The 10,274-nt window shown below is 51.6% G+C and overlaps 1 long non-coding RNA gene across 3 annotated transcripts; it reads left to right on the plus strand.

Annotated features, from left to right (window-relative positions):
* Positions 1–3,749: 3,749 nt before the first annotated feature.
* On the plus strand, positions 3,750–8,915 carry LOC122492768. Of its 3 annotated transcripts, none has more exons than XR_006299766.1 (3): positions 3,750–3,948; positions 6,584–6,896; positions 8,444–8,915. It is a non-coding gene; the product is annotated as an uncharacterized LOC122492768 (long non-coding RNA). The 3 variants fall into 3 exon arrangements; XR_006299764.1 differs by lacking the exon at positions 3,750–3,948 and adding an exon at positions 5,872–6,091; XR_006299765.1 differs by lacking the exon at positions 3,750–3,948 and adding an exon at positions 6,117–6,294.
* Positions 8,916–10,274: the final 1,359 nt, after the last annotated feature.

The following is a 10,274-nucleotide window of genomic DNA, read 5'->3' on the forward strand; positions in this document are numbered from 1 at the left end:
AAGTCATTCTTGGGTTGTGTCGTTGATTTTGGATTTTATGGCTTGAGCGTGATTAGTGTAAGCTTTGCTACTCAGAGTAGGTTTTCCTACGAAAGCCTAACAGTGAGGGTTCTCATGAACTCTCTTGTCACATTCCCCAGCCCCAACTAGCCACAGGCTCTGATGTCTCTGGGACCTCACTGACCTTCCAACCATAGGCTCCGCCCCTTCAAGTTTCTGAGCCACTCCCATTAGCAGGTGGACTCTAAGTCTCCGTAGCAGTCCGAGGTCTCATCTGCTTGTGGAAACTCTGACCTCACACATGGTCTCAGGACCACGGGCTCCCCTAAATGCAGGGTTCTGTCCCGACTCCTTGATTTGCAATCTCCATATAGAGCAGCAACCAGCGTTTTCTGAGCCTTCGTTGCATGTAGGACATTGATGGCTACAAAGAGGGAGGCTGTCCCCAAGGCGTGCCATTCTAGCTGGGGAGATAGAAATGGAAGATTCTAACGCAAGGTAATAAAAGAGAGGTAAGAACAGAACACCGTAGGAGCCTTCCGCAGGGACCCCTAACCTAGACTGGGTAAGGGAGACTAATCTAGGGAAGATTTCCCAAAGGAAGTAGAATACTCCCACCCCACACCTGGGACTGGAGCCCTGATTTTATTTATTTATTTATTTATTATTATTTTTTTTCAACGTTTATTTATTTTTGGGACAGAGAGAGACAGAGCATGAACGGGGGAGGGGCAGAGAGAGAGGGAGACACAGCATCGGAAACAGGCTCCAGGCTCTGAGCCATCAGCCCAGAGCCCGACGCGGGGCTCGAACTCCCGGACCGCGAGATCGTGACCTGGCTGAAGTCGGACGCTTAACCGACTGCGCCACCCAGGCGCCCCTGGAGCCCTGATTTTAAATCTCCGCTGCATATGGCTGGGTTCGGCTCTAGGTCACAGTCCACCTGAACCTAGGACACGCCATCGCTGCCTTTAAGTATCGCATTACCTGAGGACTCCTGGTGCCTTACCTGCCCCATGTACCAAAACCCCAGCCACAGTCACCAGCTGGGCCCCACACGGGTTCCCCACACTCAGTCATTTCTTTGGGATCCGGTCCCAGACGGTGATTTGCACTCTATTTGGGGGCGGGGGAGAGGTCTTTCCCTAGTAACCCGGCTGAGATCTTTGCTGTCCTTCTGACTGAGCTAATCTGAGTGAAGGCAAGATCTTTGGTGGATGGTACATTGACTTCCATTCTCACTACATCCAAAGAATTCTACATTTGTTCTGCCCTTGACCTTCAGTGGGCTCGTTTGGGGTTACCTTGTGTACCCTTCAAAGTGCCACACGCAAGTGGCGCCCGGGCGGCTCAGTCCGTCAAGCGCCTGACTTCGGCTCAGGTCATGATCTCGCGGTCCGTGAGTTTGAGCCCCGCGTGGGGCTCTGTGCGGACAGCTCCGAGCCTGGAGCCTATAGCCTGCTACGGATTCTGTGTCTCCCTCTCTCTGCCCCTCCCCTGCTCGCACTTTCTCTCTCTCAAAAACAAATAAACATTAAAAAAAAAAAAAACCACCACCAACAAAGTGCCACACACAAGAGGCAAAGCCAGATTCTCAGGGAAGAGAAAGGAAAGGAACTGCGTAGTGGAGGGGCGGCCTTTTCCTCTTTGGAAACTCACGAAGACTCAGCCTGTCTGCCGGATTCCATCTGAGTTCATTAGCATCAGAATAAAAATAAAAATAACATTAGCTTCATTATTCACGAGCCCCTGGATTATAGCGGAGTTTATGCTAATAAACCCAGAAACTCCGCTATAATCCAGGGGCTCATGAATAATGAAGACACTGCTATTGCTTGGAAAATGCCAAGGACTTAGAGTCTCTCTCCCAGGAACCAGGGACCCAGATCATTTGTGACATTTCCCTGAGGCTCAATTCTTTCTCTAAATTCTTCCCCAGACTGACTCTTAATCTGCCCAACTCAGTTGGAAATGTAATCCTGGCTTGCCTTGCAATACTTTTTCCGTTTATAAACTTTGTCTCTGCAAGTAGACGGTCAAGGCCTTGAGGCCAAGGGCTGTGTCACACTTCTTTTGATCACCACCCCCCCCACCCTGCCACCCCTTCCCTAGAGCTTTGCCAGACTCCGTTTAAATGCTCGCTACACACATGCCTGGAATGATGAATGTCATCTGTTATCTCAACATTTGTTTTTGAAGTGGTATATTTTTGAGCCACCTTTTAGGTAGACAGTTTTTGAAGCTTACGTGAGAGATCTGGGCCATCCAGAGGGGCGTGCGTACTTTTCCTTCACGTCTTGATGTTCAAGTGAGCTTTTAGAAATTGCTAGAAGGCAAATCAGGAGCAGACTCAAGGGACCAGCCATCCCCGGGAACTGTAAATGGTGGCCTAGCCCCGGAGGAATATGTGTACAGAATAAGAATGGGGGTGAAACAGAGTGGGCTGGAATGAGGGGTGGGGTCCTCTTCTCATCCCTGCATGAGCACCACACTCTCTGGGAGAGGAGATGGTTGGTAGCCTTCCCTGTTAGGGCAAGTGATGCCGGGCTGAATCCAGTGTCTCAGCAAGAGATGGTTTCATTTGTCTGCAAAGAGATGGGAACGTGAAGGGGCGCCCGGGTGGCTCAGTCAGTTGAGTGTCCGACTTCGGCTCGGGTCATGATCTCACCACTCGTGAGTTCGAGCCCCGCGTCGGGCTCTGGGCTGACAACTCAGAGCCTGGAGCCTGCTTCCGATCCTGTGGCTCTCTCTCTCTCTGCCCCTCCCCTACTCTCACTTTGTCTCCCTCCGTCTCTCAAAAATAAATAAATGTAAGAAAAAAAGAAGAGATGGGAACGTGAGAGGTTGAAGAAGTTGACTTAGGTGGGGTTTCAACAACCAACGATGCACAGCCTTTCATCTCTACCCCGTTGTGCTAAGTCCCCTGCGTCTCCTGCCTGGATCTCCCAGCTTGATCCGCCATTGGACCTATTTGTCTATTGATTCGGACACCAACCAGTATGCTGGGATTCAATTCTGGCACTAACTACACGGAGTTAGAGCAGACCCCATAAATTAAAGGGTGTGGCCCACAATAAGACTGTTCTCATTTCTGACTGACTGGCTGCAAATCTGGGAGGTTCCCACGATCCCCGTCAGGTTTGATAACTCACTAGAATGGTTCAAAGAACGCAGGAAAGTGCCATGCTACGGTCACCGTTGTAAAGGATGCAAGTCAGAAACAGCCAAATGAAGAGGTACGTACGGCAAGTTCTGGAGGGTTACAGACGCAGAGCTTCCGTGTTCCGTCTCTGTGGAATCAAGGCACATCACCTTCCCAGCACGGTGACGTGTTCCCCAACCAGAAGTCTCCACCAAGCTTCAGTGTCCAGAGTTTGTGTTGAGATTTCTTTATAACGGCACGGTTGATCGAACCATTGGCCATGTGACACGCGGCTTAACATTGGCCATGTGACATGTGGCTCAGCCATCAGCCCCCCACCCTTCCCTGGAGGTTGGGAGGTCAGGCTGATGCCAGTGGCCCTAACTCGCTCATCAATCACATGGTCGGTCTTTCCAGCACGATCAGAGCACCGTGAAACTAACCGGGGGCCCACGTGAGTCAGCTCATTAGCATAAACTCAGATACAATCCAGGGGCTCGTGAATAACGAAGACACTCCTGTTACTTGGGAAACTCCGAGGACCTAGAGTCCCTCTCCCAGGAACCAGGGACAGAGGCCAGTCAGATTCTTTATCGTATGATACTAGCTTTTATTTAGCCTTCTGGTTTTATTTTCCAGATTCTGACTCATGCGTTGGCTGTGAGCTTGAGGAAGTCATGACATTCTCTATAGAAGGGAACCGGAGCGATCCCTCGACTCAGCGCAGATAACATTCTGATAACAGGAGCTTCAAGATCACTGGAAACAAAGCACTGCTCTTCACTTGTGCGGTCTGGCCCTTGCAGGTTGGTGCCGCTCTGTCCCTCAGGGGCTTCCTGCTGGGCCCCAGGTTCACGGAGAACTTCATTAGAACACGGCCGGCTGCCGTGGCAGAGGGGGAGAAAGAGTGTCTCCAAGCAAGCACGGGCCCTTATTATGCCTTCTCACTTCCATCCCTTTTCATTGGCCAAAAGACGGGCTTCTGTCGAGGGATAACCGTGACCCAGTCTGAGATTCAGGGAAACAAATTACCGTCCAGGTCATAGAAGGCCAAGGCAGAGACAGGAGGAGAGGATGGGAGGGGTCTCAGAGGCCGTGGGGATCAGTCACATGAGGAGGCAAGGGCAAGGAGCGACCCAGGGGGTTCCTGAGGGGTCTAGCTTGGGGAACGTGGGGGCAGTGGCACCCAGGAGGTCAGGAGAAGCCGACGGAATGTTCTCTGCCTTTGCAGGATGGTGCTGGAGGCCGCATCTCGGCTTCCAGCCAGCGGGGGAATATAGGGAAAAGAGGACGTTTCTTCTTCTCATAAACAATCAACCCATCAACAAGCAGGCGGCCCTCTTAACCTGAACTCCCTGTGTTGACCGAAAGCCAGGGGGACTTTGACCGTGCGGGCTCCGTTGCATAACTCGTTTCAATGGGCTATTGTTTTCCTGCCTGGATTTTTTCCCTGATGGAAATGATTCGTGTGCCATGCTGGGCAGGAGATCATATGTAAATGCTTCCTGGGTTTGATCTCCATACGGGGCGTGACTTAATGCTTGCGCGAAGGCACAGAGTAGGTAGTAAATGGATGTAATGAACGTAAAGTATTTGAGCCATCATGGTGGGCGGTGGTGACCTAAGGTGTGGGTACCTGCCGCTTTCCAGCTTGGTCAGCACCAGAAATTGCCACATTTCGCGCTTAAACCACTCAAAGGAGTTTGACGGTGGAAAAGCCAGGGTGGAGATGGGGAAGTCAGGCCGGGAGCCAGGTGTCTTTAATGTGTTTCTGCTTTTGCTGTGAACCTGGGCAAGTTGTGACACGTTCTAAAGATTTGCCCAACTGTTCAAGGACAGCGATGGGGCGAGGGGGGTGGGAAGTTTGCAGAGAGCTCCCGAGAGGAATTCTGGATGCCAAGCCACCTTCCAGAAGGAAGAAGAGGGTCGCTTTCCCTCTCCTCGCCACGGGAGTGAACAGGGACCATGCGGTTTGCAAAGGAGCCTCTACAGCCTTCCCCTTGCCCTCCGCCAACCACAGTGGACTCTGTCTTTTTTTTTTTTTTAATTTTTTTTTCAACGTTTTTATTTATTTTTGGGACAGAGAGAGACAGAGCATGAATGGGGGAGGGGCAGAGAGAGAGGGAGACACAGAATCAGAAACAGGCTCCAGGCTCCGAGCCATCCGCCCAGAGCCTGACGCGGGGCTCGAACTCCCGGACTGCGAGATCGTGACCTGGCTGAAGTCGGACGCTTAACCGACTGCGCCACCCAGGCGCCCCAGTGGACTCTGTCTTTGCCAGCTGCCTTCCTGGGCTCTTCCGTTGCCGAGTCAGGGCGAGGCGGGGAGAGAAAGGACTGGAGACTCCTGGAGGCACGTGCTGAGGAGTGGCCGCGGCAGGAGAGTCAGAAATTGCCCGATGGGAGAGAATCAGAAATGAAGGAAGCAGAGAAGGAAAGACAGCTGTCCACCGGGGACTGGGAGGGGGCGGGCTTTGCAGGGGGGGGAGGGGCAGGGTGAGAGAAAAGTTACGGCGGGTCAGTGGGAGAGAAGGAGAAAGAGGACTTCAGAAAAGTCTCCTGTGCATGAAACGCCACCCCCCGACGTCATCTTGAAATCTAAGTATGAATTGACTTGATCTTTCATTGAGAATTCCAGTGAAGTGGTTCTTTCCTGGAATCCGCATGTGGGGCTTGGGGGCTCCCCGGAATCCGAGCTCCTCTGTGGCTCGGGTCACTGTGGGAGCTCACTGCTAGCAGGAGACGCCCCGCCTGGAAGGGCAGGGATCTGTGCCTGGGCTTTACCCAGAGGCCTGCTGGGCGGGGCTGGCGGCCTCCTGGGGCCTCGGCTTACCCAGCTATAAAACTAAAGGGCTCTGCCCACTCCCTCCTTGACGCTAGCTTCTCTCTGAAAGCCTCAGGGGCAGGCCCCTGTATACACTTCTGTTTAAGCGCGAGCACTCGCTGCTGGTCTGTGGAGCAGGGAGGAAAGTGTAGGCATCCAGGGCGGTCCCTTCTTCAGCACCGGAACCTTTTGGCCACATTTCCTTTCCTTTCCTTTCTTTTACTTTTATTTGCGAAGATGCGGCTGGCCAGTCAGCTTCCTCCTGTGTCCTCCGCACCCGCAAACACTGGAAAGCCAAGCCCGCACCTCGCAGATCCTCTGCGCGCAGGTTCTGGATGGGACGCGGGTTCTGGATGGGACGCAGGCTCTGCCGGCCAAGGGCCCCGGAGGAAGCTACTTCGCGGTGGAGTTATGTGGGGAGACAGAGGCAGGGCGGGAGTGCTTTTAGAGGAAGCACTGTGGCTTGATGGCTGGCAAGCTCCTGATCGTGGCAGGGGAGCGGGGACGGGTCGTTTGTCACCTGGTCCTGCGGTGTGGCTTGGGGAGTTGAACCTGAGACCCAGCCTGGCCTGCGTTAGCCGTCCCACAGATTCTGTGAGCCTTTTGTTCCCTTACAGGCCGTCCTGTTCTGCTTTCAGACAGATGAGGTTCCCTGCAGCCGGGCCCTGCCTGACTCCTAAGAGAACCCTGGTCCGAAGGCAGCTGTGAGGAGCCCGGCCCGCATTCAGGGGCGATTTCGTGTTGCGATCCCGGCCACCATGTCACAAGGACTGATGTGGCTGGCTGGGTCCTTGACCTTCTGCCGTATGCCTCACTTCTCTTCCCCTCTGGAACCCGGTTGCTCACGTCCAACCCGGAAGGGGCAGTGGCTGAGATGGAAGGGGAGGAAAACCTGACAGGGGACACTGTACCTCTGGGCTCTGTGCATGGGTAAGGAGTTTCTCCAGACGCGGCCTTTCTCTGCTTCTGCTGCCCTGATCCCTCTCCTGCCCAGGGCTAAGGCATTGTCACTGTCTCTGGCGTATTTTTAGCTATCCTGTTCCTTGAAAGCCTTTCTGATTTCTCTGACGTTGATTTTCCAGAACAATCCAAGGGTGGGTCGATGCTTTTATGTTTCTAATTTTCCATGCTTTGTTTACTACAAGAGCAAACATACATGTTACAAAGGCTGTTTGTACGGTCGGATAATTCACTTCTCCTAGTGGTTAAGGCGGAGGGCGGAGAGGGCACGAGGTGGAGAAAGACGGAGGAGGCTTTAGAGTCAGACCCGGCAGCTTTGAATCCGGGCTCACCACTCGTTAGCTGTGTGGCCTTGGAGAAACAACTAAACCTCTCTGAGCTTCAGTTTCCTCCTCTGGAGATTGGTAACAGGAAGAGTCTCCAGCTCACTGCATTGTTAGAAATTGAAAGAAGGTAATGAATCTAGGGGCGCCTGGGTGGCTCTGTCGGTTGAGTGTCCGACTTCGGCTCGGGTCACAATCTCGCGGTCCGTGAGTTCGAGCCCCACGTCGGGCTCTGTGCTGACCGCTCAGAGCCTGGACCCTGTTTCCGATTCTGTGTCTCCCTCTCTCTGCCCCTCCCCCGTTCATGCTCTGTCTCTCTCTGTCTCAAAAATAAATAAACATGAAAAAAAATTAAAAAAAAAAAGATAATGAATCTGTAACGATTTGGTTGGTTCATGGTACTTATTAAGGGCTCTTCTTTATAAAACTCTTATTGTAGTTCGCCTCAGTGTTCTCGTCTGTAAAAGGGACATATAGTAAAACACCATGAATAAAATAATACAGAACTGGCTCTAGAGCAGAGAAGTTTGTATGAAGCAAACCCAGTGGGCCTTGTCCCTGACAGGGACAGGGCCTTGTTACTGGCCTGACAGAGGGTAAGAGGCGACGTGAGTGGTTTGGGGGAGCCGCTGAGGAAGGTAAGAGCCAGGCTCATTTAAAGGGATGTGGGGAGGACGAGCCTCTGTCTCTTTCCTTGCCTTGTCCTGGGATTGATGTCCTCTCACCATGCACAGACCTCCACAAAAGGGCCAGCAACAAGCAGGTCTAGGACTCTCGGGTAGGCTTTCTTTCTCTTGAACATTTACATATGGAGTCTTCCTTGGGATGGAGGAATTCTGGGCCACGAAGAGGGGCTCATCATCAGGCTAGAAGCAATCGCATCGGGTCGAAGTTGGGTATAATAAGTTCTCCTTGGGTCATCAGGAGAAAGGAGAATCCGCTTTGCCTAAATGATTACGTAGCCCCCGAAACACTAAAGGCTGGGGGATCCTTCAAAGTTTTGTACGCCAGGCCTCCGAGAACAAAACTATGGAGAGGTACAAAAGGGGGGAGGAGCTACATGTTTGTCCCTCAAAATCTCTTCCACAAATGTTTCCTCGACTTCTGGACCTACAATCACTTCAAATCTGGTCTCTAGGATGAGGTATTTTGGAATTCGTCTGAATAAATTTAATTCATCTCTTCTGTCAACAGTCTTCAACTCAACTTACCCACAACATGAAGTTCGTGCGGAATGGAAGGTTCAAGAAGCCTCTTTTCCAGGAGACTTTGCAGTCTTTCTTAATCACCAAAAGTTTGCCTTAGGGTTCATCGAGAAGATCCAACCAACATTTTCAGATGGGTGTAGGCGTGAGAGTCGGATCTCTCCCACAGGGCTTTGAAGACCCCAGCAACAGTCAGCTTCCACGGTGTGTGGGGCTCTGGGCTTGGGTCGGAGGGCTGGCCCCAGGCTCCTGTGGGGATACCCCGCTCCCCCGCCTTCCCCCCAGGGACCCCTTTGTGGCTCCCAACATGCTGTCCCGCAGAAAGCTAGTGCTGGCCGCATCTGTTCCTTGGGCTGGTCAATCCCCATGTTAAGAATGGGTGGCTCAGTCGGTTAAGCGTCCGACTTCAGCTCAGGTCACGATCTCGCGGTCCGTGGGTTCGAGCCCCGCGTCGGGCTCTGGGCTGATGGCTCAGAGCCTGGAGCCTGTTTCCGATTCTGTGTCTCCCCCTCTCTCTGCCCCTCCCCCGTTCATGCTCTGTCTCTCTCTGTCTCAAAAATAAATAAAACGTTAAAAAAAATTAAAAAAAAAACAAAAAACACCAACTGCTTTTTTTCCTTATTTGATTTTTTTTTTTTTTTTTATAGTCACACGGATTCTCTATCTAGCCCGTGTCCGTTCCTCATCTCCCCGGTCTCCCAGTTCTGTTTATCATGAAAATAATCCCCAGATACATGAAAACGTGGGCTCTCAAGGGGGTCATCCATTTGGGGGGGGGGACAAGCTGGCTTACATAGGGGTACAGGGAACCCTACTTTCAGACCCTGACTATAGATTCGGCAGAAAGCATCTATGAGTCTTCCCCTATTCCCACAAAAAGAATGGGGGTTCTCACAAGTCGGGGCACACGGCAGTGAAGGAAAACTTCGCTTCTATGGCAGAGAAGTTAAATCTTCCCAGCTTCAGAGCTTGGATAAAACAGAGGAGTAAAAGTCTGCCCCCAGGTCTCAGATGTTCTGTGTGGCTCCTTTGTGGACCGGTTTTCCGTCATGTTTTAAGTCTTGATTAGTCATTTCATACATTTATGAAGTGTGGGCTGGGGGTAAACTGTAACGTTTAACACAAGGTATCGAGGCCCTAGTCCTTGTGCCATGCAGGGAGTAACGATTTGGTGACAGGCTGAGGTAAGCTCATACATCATCGTGTTTCAAAAAGAACATAACTACCAAGATGTTGTGAGGGACAAGCTCATATCCTTCTGAGGGCACAAAAGAAGGCAGAGTGGCACAAGAGCTCAAGAAAGCGACAGAGGAAGGGTTAATCTGGAGAGCCGAGGAATTAATGGGAGAAAGCCTATCTGTGGGGTTCGAAATCCTATGACCATCACGTGCCTATTCTATAACGATATGTATTTTACTTAAAAACGAAAACATGGGTATGCTCTCTCTGTAACTGATTATAAAAATAATTACGGCTCTATTTACAATTCTGTTGCCGAGGACCACAATATTTTAGGTCAGTTTTCTCTACTTTCTTCACGAACTTATTCATAATAGTTCACTAAATCGCAAATATTAATAATTTCTCTTAAAACCCTTTTTTTAAATGTTTGTGCATTTTTGAGAGAGACAGAGACAGAATGCGAGTGGATTGGGGCAGAGAGAGAGGGAGACGCAGAATCCGAAGCGGGCTCCGGGCTCCGAGCCGTCAGCGCAGAGCCCGACGCGGGGCTCGAACCCACGAGCCGCGAGATCATGACCTGAGCCAGAGTCAGACATTCCACCGACTGAACCACCCAGGCGTCCCAAATATTCATGATT

Source organism: Prionailurus bengalensis, chromosome D2 (assembly GCF_016509475.1).
Source record: "Prionailurus bengalensis isolate Pbe53 chromosome D2, Fcat_Pben_1.1_paternal_pri, whole genome shotgun sequence".
Lineage (NCBI taxonomy): Eukaryota > Metazoa > Chordata > Mammalia > Carnivora > Felidae > Prionailurus > Prionailurus bengalensis.